At 45.5% G+C, this 14,831-nt stretch overlaps 1 long non-coding RNA gene across 2 annotated transcripts in view; it reads right to left on the bottom strand.

Annotated features, from left to right (window-relative positions):
• The window catches only part of LOC106508915, a 64,334-nt gene that overhangs the window by 26,743 nt on the left and 22,760 nt on the right, over positions 1–14,831 (bottom strand). The window lies entirely within an intron of this gene.

Below are 14,831 nucleotides of genomic sequence, written 5' to 3'. Positions count from 1 at the left end.
TAAGGATCCGGCGTTGCCCTGAGCTGTGGTGTGGGTCGCAGACGCGGCTCGGATCCCGCGTTGCTGTGGCTGTGGCGTAGGCCAGTGGCTACAGCTCCGATCGGACCCCTAGCCTGGGAATCTCCATCTGCCGCGGGAGCGGCCCAAGAAATGGCAAAACGACAAAAAAACAAACAAACAAAAAAACATAAATACCCAGAAGGGGAGGAACACCTTATGCTTTAAGAGATGTCAGTCATCCTCAACAAGCATGGCGGGCAGTTTGCTGTGAATAAACCCTCTCCAGAGTAGAGAGTTAGAAAGCTGAGAATCTCTGTCAGGGCCAAGGGAGGGAGAAGGAGTTGGAGCCACGTAGACCAGTCGGTCGCATTCCAGCTCTGCTGCTTACCAGCTAAGCCACTTTAGGCAAGTTACTTAAAAGACATCCCAATAATGATAATGACCTCCGATTAAATGACACAAGACAGCCAAGCACTCAGCTCAGTGCATGGTTAACAGAGGTATTCAATGTGTGAACCCATCATTAGCAGCAGGGTATCCAGGCACCCAGAGGCTCCCACCCTGGACCACTCCTCTCCCACATGGCTCACGGCTCCTCCCAACCATCCCATTATTATTCCCATTATCACCATCCTCGGCCTTTCTGCCCCAGAGCCTCTTGATCTTGGGCTTGAGACCACCACCCTAAGACGGTCTGGAAAGCTCAGCCACCAAAGAAGAATAAGGGCATTGCCCAGAATGGTTCTGGGACCTCAAAGGCAGGCCAGGCTGGGCTCTGGTCCCCATTTTGAAGCCTGAAAGATAGCAGACAACCCAAGGAGCAAGTCCCTCCTCTATGTCCCTGCCCTTCTCTGGCTCGGGGGTGTGGCAGGTACAGCCTGAGGTGGGCAGAGGGGACCGGAGCCGACCCAGAGCCTTGGTCCACTGTTAATCACTGGCTGATCTGGCACACTCAGATTTTATCTCTCAGGTGGCTCTGGCCTCTGAGATGGGTCATGCGGGCTTGGCTTGTCTTTCCTGGGATGACTCAGGGCTGCTGGCTGAGAGGTGCCCTCAGCTCCCCTCCCAGTAATGACAGGAGGTCAGATACCTTCCAGGTTAGTAAGGCCACTCCTCGAGGCTGCCTTTTGTCACCCATCCATAGTGGGAATTCTCCTGTAAGGAGCAGAGAGCCACACCTTCTCCCCAGCATGGGGGCGGTGGGGTGGCCTTTCCAGGTGGCACACGAGCAGAGCCGATTTCACCACGGCCAGTCCACAGGCAAGGGACTGAGAGCAGGCCTGGCCCGAGAGTGGGACCTGGCTTCCTGGGCCTGCTTGGCCAGAAACTCCCCAACCTTCCCTCCCAGGCTGCACCTGCTTGCACCCCCACCTGCCTAAACAGCTGGAAGGAGAGGTCATGGCCGGCGTGGGAGATGGAAGAATGAAGGAAGAGCTGGGGTAACTGAGTACTTGATGGTAACGCCCAGAAACCACATGAAGCTGCAAACAGGGAAGGCGGTGCTGGACTGCTCCTGCTCCATCCATCACTGCACTGAGAGCCCTGGAGAAGCCATGCCTCCACGCGGTGCCCCCCAGTTTACATGCACGGTCATGCACTGCCTCACCTTTTATAAACCTACCAGCCGCAGGAAAGCTGCTTATCTGCAGCTCAAGATGGTCAAGAGACATGTCCAGCTCACAGGCTGGTAAGGGAAAGAATTTAGACCTGACCCTAGAACCAGTCTGTTTTCTACTATACCACTGGGGGTTTTTTTTGTTTTTTCTCCTTGGCCTCACCCAAGGCATGTGGAAGTTCCTGGGCCAGGGACCGAACCTGCACCACAGCAGTGACCTGAGTCACAGCAGTGACTGTGCTGGGTCCTTAACCTGCTGAGCCAAAGAGGAACTCCTCAAGCTTCTTATGAGATGAATTTTTTGAACACTGACAAAGAATATAAAACTCTCTATACCTCTCTATATGATCTTTGTAACTGCCTGTGAATCTACAATTATTTCAAAATTAAAAGTTAAAAAAAAACACCTGTTTCATACTCCACGTGTAGAATATATCTGTAAGATACTATTAGATGTCAGGAGGGGGTTCCCCTTTGGAAGGCAGCATTGAAAAGGAACACGGGGCTGGGAATGTTCTAGATCTGTGTTGGTTCCACATGTATGATAGATGCACTTTTCTATGTAAATGTTAAAGTTTGCAAGTAAAAAAATATATCAACGTGGAGGTGCTCTGGCTGAAAAGGAAGAGGGGTTGGGATTTGCTCAGCTTCTCCCACCGTCCCCTTAACCCCAGGATTCTGCAAAACAGTATGGAACCTGGGCTCTGATTGCTCCACATGAGTGCCCAGGGTCCAAGGACTGCAGCTCTCCAGGGCCTGAGCCAATGGTTTTGGTGCCATTTCCCATTATCCACTTATAAACCATAGTCTCCAGTTAAAAACCGTCACACCGGAGTTCCCATGGTGGCTCAGTGGTTAATGAATCTGACTAGGAACCATGAGGTTTTGTGTTTGATCCCTGGCCTTGCTCAGTGGGTTAAGGATCTGGCATTGCCGTGAGCTGTGGCGTAGGTTGCAGAGGTGGCTCGGATCCCGCGTTGCTGTGGCTCTGGCATAGGCTGGCGGCTATAGCTCTGATTAGACCCTTAGCCTGGGCACCTCCATATGCTGCGGGAGCGGCCCTAGAAAAGGCAAAAAGACAAAACAAAAAAACCATCATGCAAATGCATGTAAAGAAGAGCCTGAGACTGGGTGTGGAGGAGACCCCCAAAGGACACTGAGTGAAAAAGCTAACAGCAAGCTCTAGGGTTCCCGCTTGGAGAGGGCAGCCTCATGCTGAAACTATAAACTTAGAGTGAAGGATTTCCAAAGAAAACTGAGTTGTTTTTTAGAAGGGCTTTATGACTTGAAAGGAACTGGTTCAGACTTATAATCACAGGAGCTGAAAATAATGGCCATTCAAGGCGTTCTGCGAGTAAAAGGCAACTGACAAGGTAAAACAAACAAGCAAACCTCCCTCCCGTCGTCCTCGTAAGCTGGCCACGTACTTCATTTCCACCTGATTTGGCTTTTGTGAGGATTTCTGGGTGGACTGTGCCCTTGTGATCAGCTTGCCTTTGCAGGTTATTGTTCCCCTCACGCTTGGAGGACATGGGTAACATTTTTCCTTTTGATCCACTAAATTCGTTTCCACTGTTACCTGCCCACTGCTGTACCTGGAATCAGCAGTAGCTGCCAACGCAGAGCTGAGGGCAGAAGGGAGCCCAGGGTGAGGTTAATTGGGCAAAATTGAGGCCATTACAGTTTAACAGATCCTCCCAGGGGTCTATGGGAGGAAGGCTTAAGTGGGCTCCCCTGAGACGTAGGGAAGTTTGGAAGTGAACTTACTCTTGCGATTTACGGTAGCCAGAGTCCCAATTTTATGTGTCAAACAGTCACTCTCCAGGCTTCTGGGAGATGAAGTTGTTAGACAAAGGAGAATCTTTCAGGAGCTCCTGTTTCTAGACGAGGCTACTCCCTGAGGGCTTTAGGAAATGATAAAAATAATGAATCAGACTAATGACCCAAACGAGGGGTGGAGGTAGGGGAGAGGCATGAGGCATGCAGGTGTCAGAGTCTCCTACTTGGTGACATGGCTTTTCTGGGAAGGTCTTTCCAGCTCAATACCCCACTTAACCTCAAGGAAAGCAGGGTTTTGTTTTACTGAATTTTCAGGCTAAGCGGGAAATCACTTTTTAGTACATCCTTTGTCATTGGAACACCATTCTCTGTGATTTCTAGCCCAGAGCACTTGGCGCCTTGGGACCCCCTCCTCTGTGGAATAAAGGCAAGGAGTTTCCAGTTGGCCAAAGTGTGAGTGGCCAATGGCAGCACACAGTTCTTGTCATAAAAGCCAACCTCATAAAGACAGCCTTCACCAAAGGGCGCACCTATTTAGTCCAGGAAGGTGATGGCATGGTCCTTCTGTGCTCTCAGGACATCTGGTTTGTTGGGTATAATTGTGAGAGGCTTATTTCAATACTGACATGACAGAATCCTTCTAGAAAAGAGACCAGCTTGGTAGCATATCTCGGAGCTATGTCAGTTACAGAGAATGGGTTTGTGCAGCCCAGAGAAGAGAAGAATGATTTGGGGGTGGGGTAGTCCCCAGGGGAAGAGCTATGACCTCTGAGCGATGGTTCTAATGAGGGGTTGTTCGATACCAAACTCCTAGGTGGGTTTTCCCCACAGCCCAGTCACGGATCTCAACACTGCACGTACTATGGATTCACTTAAGGCTCACAAGAGTCTTCCGCCGTACTAACTCTTATTATCATCCTCATTTTACAGAGGTTAAAAACAAGTACAGAGAAGGTAAGTAACTTGTCCAAAGCCACACAGCTATAAATGATAGAACTGGAATTCAAAGCCAGCTTTCTTACTAGCCCAGGGTTCCTCAATCTTGGCACTATCAGCCTTTTCTGCTGGATGATTCTTTGTTATGGGTGACTGTCCTGGTGTCCCTGACTACTGTCCACCAGAAGCCAGTACTGTCGCTGAGTCATGACAACCAAATGTCTGCAGACATTGCCAGTGCTTCTTGGAAATCACCTCCAGTTGAGAACCTCTAAGCAAGAGTCTCCAGGACAGGACAGCTTGCTTCATGCAGGAGAGCCCCCCACCCCATGTCCCCTCAAGCTCAGCGTGGGGGCCCTGAGGACCCCTCCCACTCGAGACTTTATGATGCTCATCCTAACGGAACAGGGTGATTGCACTAAACCTTGCATCTAGAGATGTCCTGTTCCTAGAGGTTGATTTTTATTTCTTTTTATTATTATTATTTTTTAACAGCCACAGCCATGGCATATGGAAGTTCCTGGGCCAGAATTGAACCTGCGCCTCTACAGCAACCCAAGTTATTGTAGTCAGATTCTTAACCCACTGTGCCACAGCAGGGACTCCAAAGTTGATTTTTTTTAACATTTCCAATACTGATCATTTACATTTCTTAATGTCATTGTCATTTGCCTCCCATGTCTCAAAGGCCAGAAAGCAATTCTGATTCATTGGGGCAAAAGCTGAGGAAAGACCTACATTTTACAGAATAAAAAGGCCTAAGTCCTCACAATAACTATACAGTGGCAGATACTTTTATGCCCATTTTAGAGAGAGAAAACTGAGGCTCAGCAAGTTTAGTAACTTCCCCTAAGTCATGGCTAATAAGTAATGGACACAAGATTTGTAGTCAGATCTGTTGACACTGAAATCCACAGGGTTGCTGTTGTTGTTGTTGTTGTTGTTGTTGTTTTTTAAGGGGCACAGTTTGGGACATTCAGAGATAAGCTCAGATACTTGTTGCTCACAGTCACAAACTGGGACAGAAATAGCCTGAGCTGGAGGGCAGGGGTGGGGACAAGGGGCTGGAGAGCAGCTGCCTCCACCCTCCTGGGACAGAGCATAGTGTCACAGGCGACTGTGCCGGGGGCTGAGGCCAGGTGTGAGGAGCATACTTGAGAGGTTGTATGTGTGGCCCTCACCCCTCATCCAGCTCAGGCCCTGTCCTCTCTCTCCTGGGCCACCAGCCTCCTGTGCCTTCACCAGATTATAACCACCAATCTGCCCATGTCACTCCCCACTCTACTCTTCCATTGCTGCCCTCCTCTCAGAGCCAGAGTTCAAATCCCTCCCAACCCCTCACTTCTCCACCCTCTCCCTCCCACCAGGCCAGATGCATCCAGCCCTCGGGTCCCCTGAGCTCACATCCCCCACCCCCTGCACTCAGTCCTCGTAGCTGTTCCTGGAATTCCATGCTCTGCCTCAGATGCCAGGATCTTCATGCAAATCAAGCTTTCAAAGGAGGTATTTGTGAGTATGTCTGTTGCACTGCTTTTCTTTCTCCCTCAAGCTCCAAGTGGGCAGTCACCTCCTTCTGAGATCCATGTGTGCGGGGCCAGTAGAGCGCCTACCACACTGTAGCACTCAATAGATATTTGCTGTATGTATAGTTAACAAGCATATAATTTATGTTCTCATTTAAGTCAGTGAGGAAAATGCTGAGCAGAAGTGGGCCAAGGCGAGGGCAGGTAGCTGTCAGCAGATACCACCCTCCAGGTGAGGTCAGGCCCTTTATCTGCACATCTGGGTCATCCACCTGCATCTTCAGGAAGTCCATGCACCTCTACACCTCCAGGTCCTGTTCCCAGTCACTGGGAAATCACGTGAAATGCCTGCTAATGTCCCTTCAGCAGGTGCCTACACACTCCTTTGCTCTCCCAAGTCAAGAACCCTTTATGAAAGAAAATGAGTCTAATCTTGATGGAACTTCCTATAGGTGCTCCTTCTTCAAGTTCTCAAAAAATCTCTTGGTTATTTTACTACGTATGATCTGATCCTTAGGAAACCGGGAACAAGCTCTGAACAAATGGGCCAGGACATTATTTTTTCCAGATCTACTAAGGTAATTGACATTCAATAAACTGCAAAACCTAGAATTGTATAGTTGATGAGTTTGGGCAAATGTTTACCCCCATGAAACTATTACCATAATCAAGATAATGAATGTTTTCTTCCATAACCTCCAAAGGTTTCCATGTGCCCCGGTATAATCTATCCCTTTATCTACCTCCTTCCTGAGACAGCCACTGATCTGCTTTCAATCCTAATAGATTAGTGTGCACATTTAAAATTTTTAAATAAATGAAATCATACTGTATTTTTAGGGGGAAGCAACTGGCTTCTCTCAGTCAGTAGCATGGTTTTAAGGTTCATCCATGTTTGTGCATGTGGTAATGGTTCTTTTCTTGCTGAGAAGCATTCCATTATTTCTTTATCCATTTACCTATTACAGATATTTGGGTTGTTACCCACTTGGAACCATTTCAAATAAGGCTGCTATGAACGTTTGTGTACGAGCCTTCTGTGGACATATGTTTTCATTTCTCTTACATAAATACCTAGGAATAGAATGGCTGGGTCATTTGGTAGTCGGATATTTAACTTTTTAAGAGACTACCAAACTCTTTTGCAAAGTATTGCACAAAGCTGTCTTGATTAACAGTAGCTCCATAATGGCTTCAAATCAGATAGAGTAAGTCCTCCAGCCTTGTTCTTTTTTATGTTAGATTTGGTTATCGTACATCCTTTACATTTCCATATACATTTTAGAATAAGATTGTCAATCTTTACAAAAGATCTTCCTGGGATTTTGATTGCGAATATGTTGACTCTATAGGTCAGTTGGGGGAAATATTGAGTTTTCCAATCAATGAACACACTATAGCTTTCTGTCTAATTGTATCTTCTTTAATTTCTCTCAGTGCTGATTTGTAGTTCTCAGCACAGAAGATCTGAACATCTTTTATTAAATGTATTTCCAGCTATTTTATGTTTCGTGGTGTTATAAGTGGGATTGCTTTTTAAAAATTTCCTTTTCCCATTGTTTGCAGCTAATGCATAACCATATAATTGATTTTCTTATAATAATTTTGTATCCTAAATTCACTTATTTGTTCTATTCATTATGTTGGAGATTCTTGAGATTTTATGTATAAACAATCATAACATGTACAAATAGGGACAGTTTTATTTGCTCTTTCTTGACCTGTACTCCTTTCACTTCTTTTTCTTGCCTGATTGCAATGGCTAGGACCTCTAGTACAACAGTGAATAGAAGTGAAAGCAGGCATCCTTACCATCTGATCATAGGAAGGAAGTTTAATCTTTCACCTTTAAGTGTGATGTTTATTATTGGATTTTTTGGGGAGGGGGTTCTTTTTTTGTTGTTGTTTTTGTTTTGTTTTTGCTTTTTTTTAGGGCTGCACCCTCAGCATATGGAAGTTCCCAGACTAGGGGTCAAATTGGAGCTACAGCTGCCAGCCTATGCTATGGCCACAGCGATGCCAGATCTGAGTTGCTTCTATGACCTACACCACAGCTCATGGTAATGCTGGATCCCTAACCCACTAAGAGAGGCCAGGGATCAAACCCACATCCTCATGGATACTAGTCAGATTCCTTTCCACTGCACCACAATGGAATAATAGGAACTCCCTATTATTGGGCTTTTTATAGATGTCTTTTATAAACTTGAGGAAGTTTCTACTTGCTTAGAGTTTTAATCATGAATGTGTGCTGAATTTTATCAAATGCTTTCTGTGTGTTGATTGAAATGATCTTTTATTAAGGGTTAGTCCATTCAGGCTGCTATATCAAAATGCCAGTCCAGGTGGGTATTAATCAACATAAATAATTTCTCACAGTTCTGAAGGCTGGGAAATCCCAGATCAAGGCACTAGCAGATTCAATGTCTGGTAAGGGCTCTCTTCCTGGTTCAGAGATGGCTGGGTATTTGCTATGAACTCACATAGCAGAAGAGATGAGGGAAATCTCTGAGGGCTCTTTTATAAGGGTATGAATCCCATTCAGGAAGCCTCCACTGTAATGATCTCCTTCCCTCCCAGAGGCTCACCTCTTAATGTCATCACACTGGGGATTAGGATTCAACAAATGAATTTGGGAGAGACACAAACATTCAATCTACACCACTAAGACAGGTATAAATTTATGGAGGTTAAAAAAAAAAAAAAAGGCATGGAGTATGAGATCCTGCCACCATAGAATGCTCCAGACATCTTGGGGATGAGAAGTGAAGGTGATATAAGGATTAGAAAGAGCACGATCTTTTCAGTTATCTGACGTGGCCATTGATTCCCAGTTCTACATATTACTATAAGCCAGTTAACTTAATGACATTGAGTCGCAGTCTTCTCATCTCTAAAATGGAGGGGAAAATACCTACCTTTAAAAGTTGTGGTGAGGATTAAAGAGAAAAAAACATGCACAGTGGGTAGCATATATATAATACATACTCTTGCATATGCTGCTGGATGTGAAACTGGAGGCATTGGTCTCTGAGGGTAAAGATAAAGTGTACACACTGGAATGTCAAAGATAAAGATTCCAGTCCAATTTCAGCAGAAGGTGGTAAAAAAATATGTGACTATCTGGACAAAGATCTCTTCATTTCTTTCTTGTTTGTCTCAATGATCCTGAATAGCAGACATATGAGATAAAAAGCCATATACACTCTAAAATGACATTATTTTTTGATTAAACAAGATGTTGGATCCAGAAGATACAGAACCTATCTTTTGCAAGAAGTCCATCTTTTGTGATCACAGGTTAAAAAAATTCCCTAAACCTACCTAAAGAGGCAAAAGACCCATACTCTGAGAATTACAAGATGCTGATGAAAGAAATAAAAAATGATACAAACAGATGGAAAGATATACCATGTTTTTGGATTGGAATGGTCAATATTGTTAAAAGGGCCATACTACCCTAAGTAATCTAGAGATTCAAAATAATACCTATCAAATTACCAACAGCATTTTTCACAGATCTAGAACAACAACAACAACAAAAAAAAAATCTTAAAAATTTGTATGGAAACATAAAACCCCCAAATAACCAAAGCAACCTTGAGAAAGAAAAACAGAGGTAGAGGGATCAGGCTCCCTGACTTCAGACTATACTACAAAGCTACAGTCATCAAAACAGTATGGCACTGGCACAAAGACTTATAGATCAATGGAACAGGATAGAAAGCCCATAAATAAACCCACACACCTATGGTCAATTAATCTACAACAAAAGAGGCAATAACATACAATGGAGAAAAGAGAGTCTCTTCAATAAGAAGTGCTGGGAAAACTGGAGAGCTACATGTAAAAGAATGAAATTAGAATATTCTCTAACACCATACAGGAAAATAAACTCAAAATGCATTAAAGACCTAAATGTAAGATGGTATTCTACGAAACTCTTAGAGGAAAACATAGAACACTCTGATAAATCACAGCAATATCTTCTTGGATCCACCTCCTAAAGTAATAGAAATAAAAGCAAAAATAAGCAAATGGGATCTAACTAAACTTAAAAGCTTTTGCACAGCAAAAGAAATCATTAACAAAATGGAAAAACAACATACTGAATGGGAGAAAATATTTGCATGTCACTCCCTGCAAACTTCCAGTGGAAGGCAACACTTATTAGGCCATGACTAAGTAGAACTACACTATTATACTATATACTGTATTATATTTATTACATATTATGATATATAGTTAGGTTTTATTACCCCCATTTTATAAATAAGAAGAAAGCTAGCATAGATATACTAACCACTTTGTGTATTTCACCTAAGTTAATCATTTCAACACCCTGCAATGTAGGCATCATTATCTCCACTTGATAGCAATGGAAGGAAGGTGTCCTGTCTGGGGTCACATAACTAGTGACAGAGCAAGAAAAGGAGCTCAGTCTTCTGGTACTAGGGTGGAAGGTCACCATGGTTGCCTGCATCCACCTGAGGTGAGCTGGCCACTGGGACAAGAATGGACAGAGATCCAGATGTGAGTCACTGGGACAAGAATGGTCAGAGATGCAGGTGCAAGTTCCCCAGGAGGACGGTGGATACAGGTGCTACTGACTCACCCCCACTAAACTCCCTTCCAGGTGGGCCCCTAGGGGAAGAGAGAATGAATGTGGAAGGGTTAAAGGACCTCCCAAACAAAGGGGCTTTGTTTTCTGGAGACACCACAGAGTGCCAGGAGACAATCAGCCCTCATTTCTATGATTCTGGACTCTCAAACATGACAGCCTTCAGATCAGTACAGCCCTTGTTGACTTTGCTGCTTACATCTGACCGGTACACTTCGAAAGGAAGTAGGCAGAAGTGCTTCGCTCAGATGTTCACATGAATATTCTCACTACCCCTAGCCCTGCCCAGTTTGAAGCTGAATGAGAGGGAAAGGCGGGACAGCCCAAACCTTGAAACTTCAGGAAATCGCAGGTAGAGGAGAGTGAGGAAAATGTTACCCTGACATTCAAAATTAAAAGTTGTCATAAGGTGGTTACTGGATTGTATTAATTGCCAAGTTATTTGCTAGGGTGTGGGGATGAAAAGACCTCACGGCAGGAAGCTGAGTGTAATTTAGTAATCCCACGGAGACACTCGACAGACACTGTCCTCAGATGTTTGGAAACCTGACTTTAAATGTAATCTGTGGGTGGAGGGGGGAGCTCAGATTTGCGGAACGTTGCCACACTATTCCAGGTTTAGATTTGAATGTCTTCATGTTGGGTGGGGAGGGGAGACACAGGCAATGAGGTGTTTGTTAGCATCCCAGACAAATGATGCAGCTTCTTTCTCAGCAGCAAAAACAGTTTGATAAACCAGCCAGCAGCTTGCTTAGGTCCAACGGTCCATTCATAAAAGGCTACCCGGAGTAAGAGGATAAAAGCAGAGATCAAAATGAAAAATCAATCAGAGACTGTAGAAATGGGCCCGTAGGATAAATGACACCCCAAATCCAAGTTGGCAATTTTATTCTTTTTGTTTGTTTGTTTTGTTTTTTGTCTTTTTGTCTTTTTGTCTTTTCCAGGGCCACACCCACGGCATATGGAGGTTCCCAGGCTAGGGGTCTAATCAGAGCTGTAGCCACCAGCCTACACCATAGCCACAGCAACGTGGGATCCGAGCCACGTCTGCAACCTACACCACAGCTCATGGCAACGCCAGATCCTTAACTCACTGAACAAGGCCAGGGATCAAACCCACAACCTTGTGGTTCCTAGTCGTATTTGTTAACCACTGAGCCACTATGAGAACTCCCAGCAGTTTTATTCTCTGTTAGGTCCTGGATCCACTTGGGAACCTGAGGAACACAGAGATAAATCCATACAACTTTGTGTAAACCTAAGGTGCTCACTGTCCCACTGAGGCCTCACCATACACCTTATGGGCAGGCAGAGCCTATGTTTAGAAGCCCTAGTCTTGGCAGAAACCATCTTTGAACTAGCAAGTGGCATTATGGTTCTCTTCTTTTGAGATAATTAGCTGAGACAACTTTTAGAGCTACGTCTGGAAGTGCTCCAAGAAACCATTTCACTTAATCATCTGAGGTAGTCTATTAAATATCGGCTGTTCTGGAAAACTGGCCTGCAACCTGCCTGTACTGGTGACTCAATAGAATTGATAAAAGACCATCACCTACAGGATGGATTTGGATCCCATTAACCCCTCTCTGGCTGTCGTGCAAATATTGAACACAGCCGTCCGGTGGAACAAGGTGGGGTTGGGGATGCGATCTTCAAATGCCACCAACGATTGATTCCCAAGGAAGTGATTTTGTCCTTTGCAAAGCACACAGTGAGATAGGCCAATGTGAGGGACTGTCATCTTCTCCCATGCAGGAGGTCATTAGCAACCAGTGCGGGAGGGGGGCTCAGGCTCCAGGGGAATGTTCAAGGGAGGGTTCTCCACCCTGAACCAGTGCTGGTGTCCCCCACCACTCCTAGAGCACGGACCCACATGGACGCCCCGTCACGGCCAGGCTGGAAGGTGAACTGGCAAGCACTTACTCACAGCTCTTGGCTGCCTTCTGAGTTTGTTCAAGGAGTGCTGCAAAGGCAGATGATGCTACTGACCCATGACAGTCTCCCTCCCTACACCAAGCAAGGTAGGTACTTCCTAAATCTTTTCGACACTGCCGGGTCATTCCAGAACACCCTCCAAGATGTACGTGGGTCATGCTACCTAGAGCAGATTCCACTGCCTGGGACACTGTTGTTTTCCAAGGGCTGCTTGGTGTCCTGGGCTGGTGTGCAACAGTGTGCGTGGAGGGTCCCTACTGCCACACCTCACAGTGGCTCCCCCACTGCACCGGAATCTGAACGCACAGAGATGGTGCAGGGCAGTTGTTTGTGAGCTCCAGGCCAGGGATTGAATCAGATGGATCATCACAGCCACAGCAACACAAGTTCCAAGCCGCATCTGTGACCTACCCCACAGCGCACAGCCATGCCAGATCCTTAATCAATGGAGTGAGGCCAGGGATTGAACCTGTGTCCTCATGGGTACTAGTCAGGTTCTTAACCCACTGAACCACAACAGAAACTCCTGTGAGATTGCTCAAAGGCAGAATGACTGTAGTCCTGTCACTTCATGGAACATCTTCAATTATTCATAAGTAAACACACAGTAAATCAGGTTGCATTTCACACTAGAGCCTAGATTTGAGTCCAGATAAGGTGATTTTTAAGAAAAACTAAACTCAAAAATTCTTAAAATAGGGAAAAATCATACCTAATTTCCTACTCCCTACCCCCACCTAATACCCCATGAATTGGGAAAAGACCAGAATTCTTTGCCTTGGGAAGAAATCTAGCTTGCAATGCAAGAGCATCAGCTGGGAGACACTGGGTTACGAGGGGGGTTTTTTGTTTGTTCATTTGTTGGGTTTTTTTGTTTTTGTTTTTGTTTTTTTTTTTTGTCTTTTCTAGGGCTGTATGCAGCATATGGAGGTTCCCAGGCTAGGGGTCGAATCGGAGCTGTAGCCACCGGCCTACACCAGAGCCACAGCAACATCAGATCCGAGCTGCGTCTGTAACCTACACCACAGTAACGGCAACGCCAGATCCCCAACCCACTGAGCAAGGTCAGGGATCGAACCCGCAACCTCATGGTTCCTAGTCGGATTCGTTAACCACTGCGCCATGATGGGAACTCCTGGTTTAAGGTTTTAAAAGAGAAATGAAGGACAAAAACAGAGAGAGAGGGAGGAAGGGAGAGAGAAGGGGAGAATTATTTGTGTTACTATTAACTGAATTAAATCTCCATATTGTCTAATTATAGCAGGCATTTCCTTTTGGCCTGGCTTCTTGTTTCTCCAAAAAATCATAGTGTCTCACCCAGCTTTCCATTTAGCCTCACAATTTACATCTATTTCAAGCAGTCTGAATGGCAGTCTGATGTGGACGCTGAGATTTCTTTCTACTGAGATTTTCTGAAAAGACTTAAAATGAGAGTTTAAAAAGTTCTATTTATTCAGGGCTCCCTAGCAATGAGGAGGGGCCTGCCAGAGCCATCCTCACCCCAGAACTCCCTTTGCGCTGGCTTCCCACAGTGCATCAAATGTTTCCCACACGGTTGTGCAAGAAGTCTTTCCAGAAGACAGGAAGCATGTTAGAAAAGAGAAGCGACTTGGGAGCGAAACAAACTTAGACTCAAATCCCAGTCATTCTACCACTTGTTAGCTGGTAACCTTAGAAAATTATGTAGCCACTCTCTCAGTTGCCTCTCTATATTAAGGACTGTTATAAGTATGAGATCAAGTCTGAATATAAAACTGATGCTCTAGGAAATCAATGCATACATAATAGTGCTCAATGCATGTTGATTTCAGTGTGAGTCAGGAAAACAGAAACCAACATCTGAGGATAGAAAACAGGAGGGATTTTTTTTTTAGTCTTTTTGCCTTTTCTAGGGCCGCTCCCGCGGTATATGGAGGTTCCCAGGCTAGGGGTCAAATCGGAGCTGTAGCCACAGGCCTACACCAGAGCCACAGAAACACAGGATCGGAGCTGCGTCTGCAACCTACACCACGGCTCTTGGCAACGCCGGATCCTCAAGCCACTGAGCAAGGCCAGGGATCGAACCTGCAACCTCATGGTTCCTAGTAGGATTACATTAACCACTGGGCCACAATGGGAACTCAGAAAACAGGAGGAATTTAATGCAAGGAATTGACGACACAGGTGATGGAAAAGGTGAAGAAGTCAACCAGGGGAAATTGAGACAACTCAGCAATGAGTAGGAGTAGGAAGGGAAGCCACCACTGCCCAGGGCTGGAGGGGCACAGGGAAGACGTGGCTCTGCCAGATCAGGCACCGAGGTCATAGGAAGGAAACTGGGGCCACAGCAGGAATCGGGGGTCACAGGAGAAATGAAGCAGTGGCCAAAGATGACATCTAAGGCAGAGGAGGAGAAGGAACACCGGGTTTCCTCCCAGTCCCA

This window comes from Sus scrofa, chromosome 1, assembly GCF_000003025.6.
Source record: "Sus scrofa isolate TJ Tabasco breed Duroc chromosome 1, Sscrofa11.1, whole genome shotgun sequence".
In the NCBI taxonomy this organism is placed as follows: domain Eukaryota; kingdom Metazoa; phylum Chordata; class Mammalia; order Artiodactyla; family Suidae; genus Sus; species Sus scrofa.
Note: the sequence above shows the minus strand (reverse complement) of the source record. Positions and strands in the feature narration are given on the sequence as shown.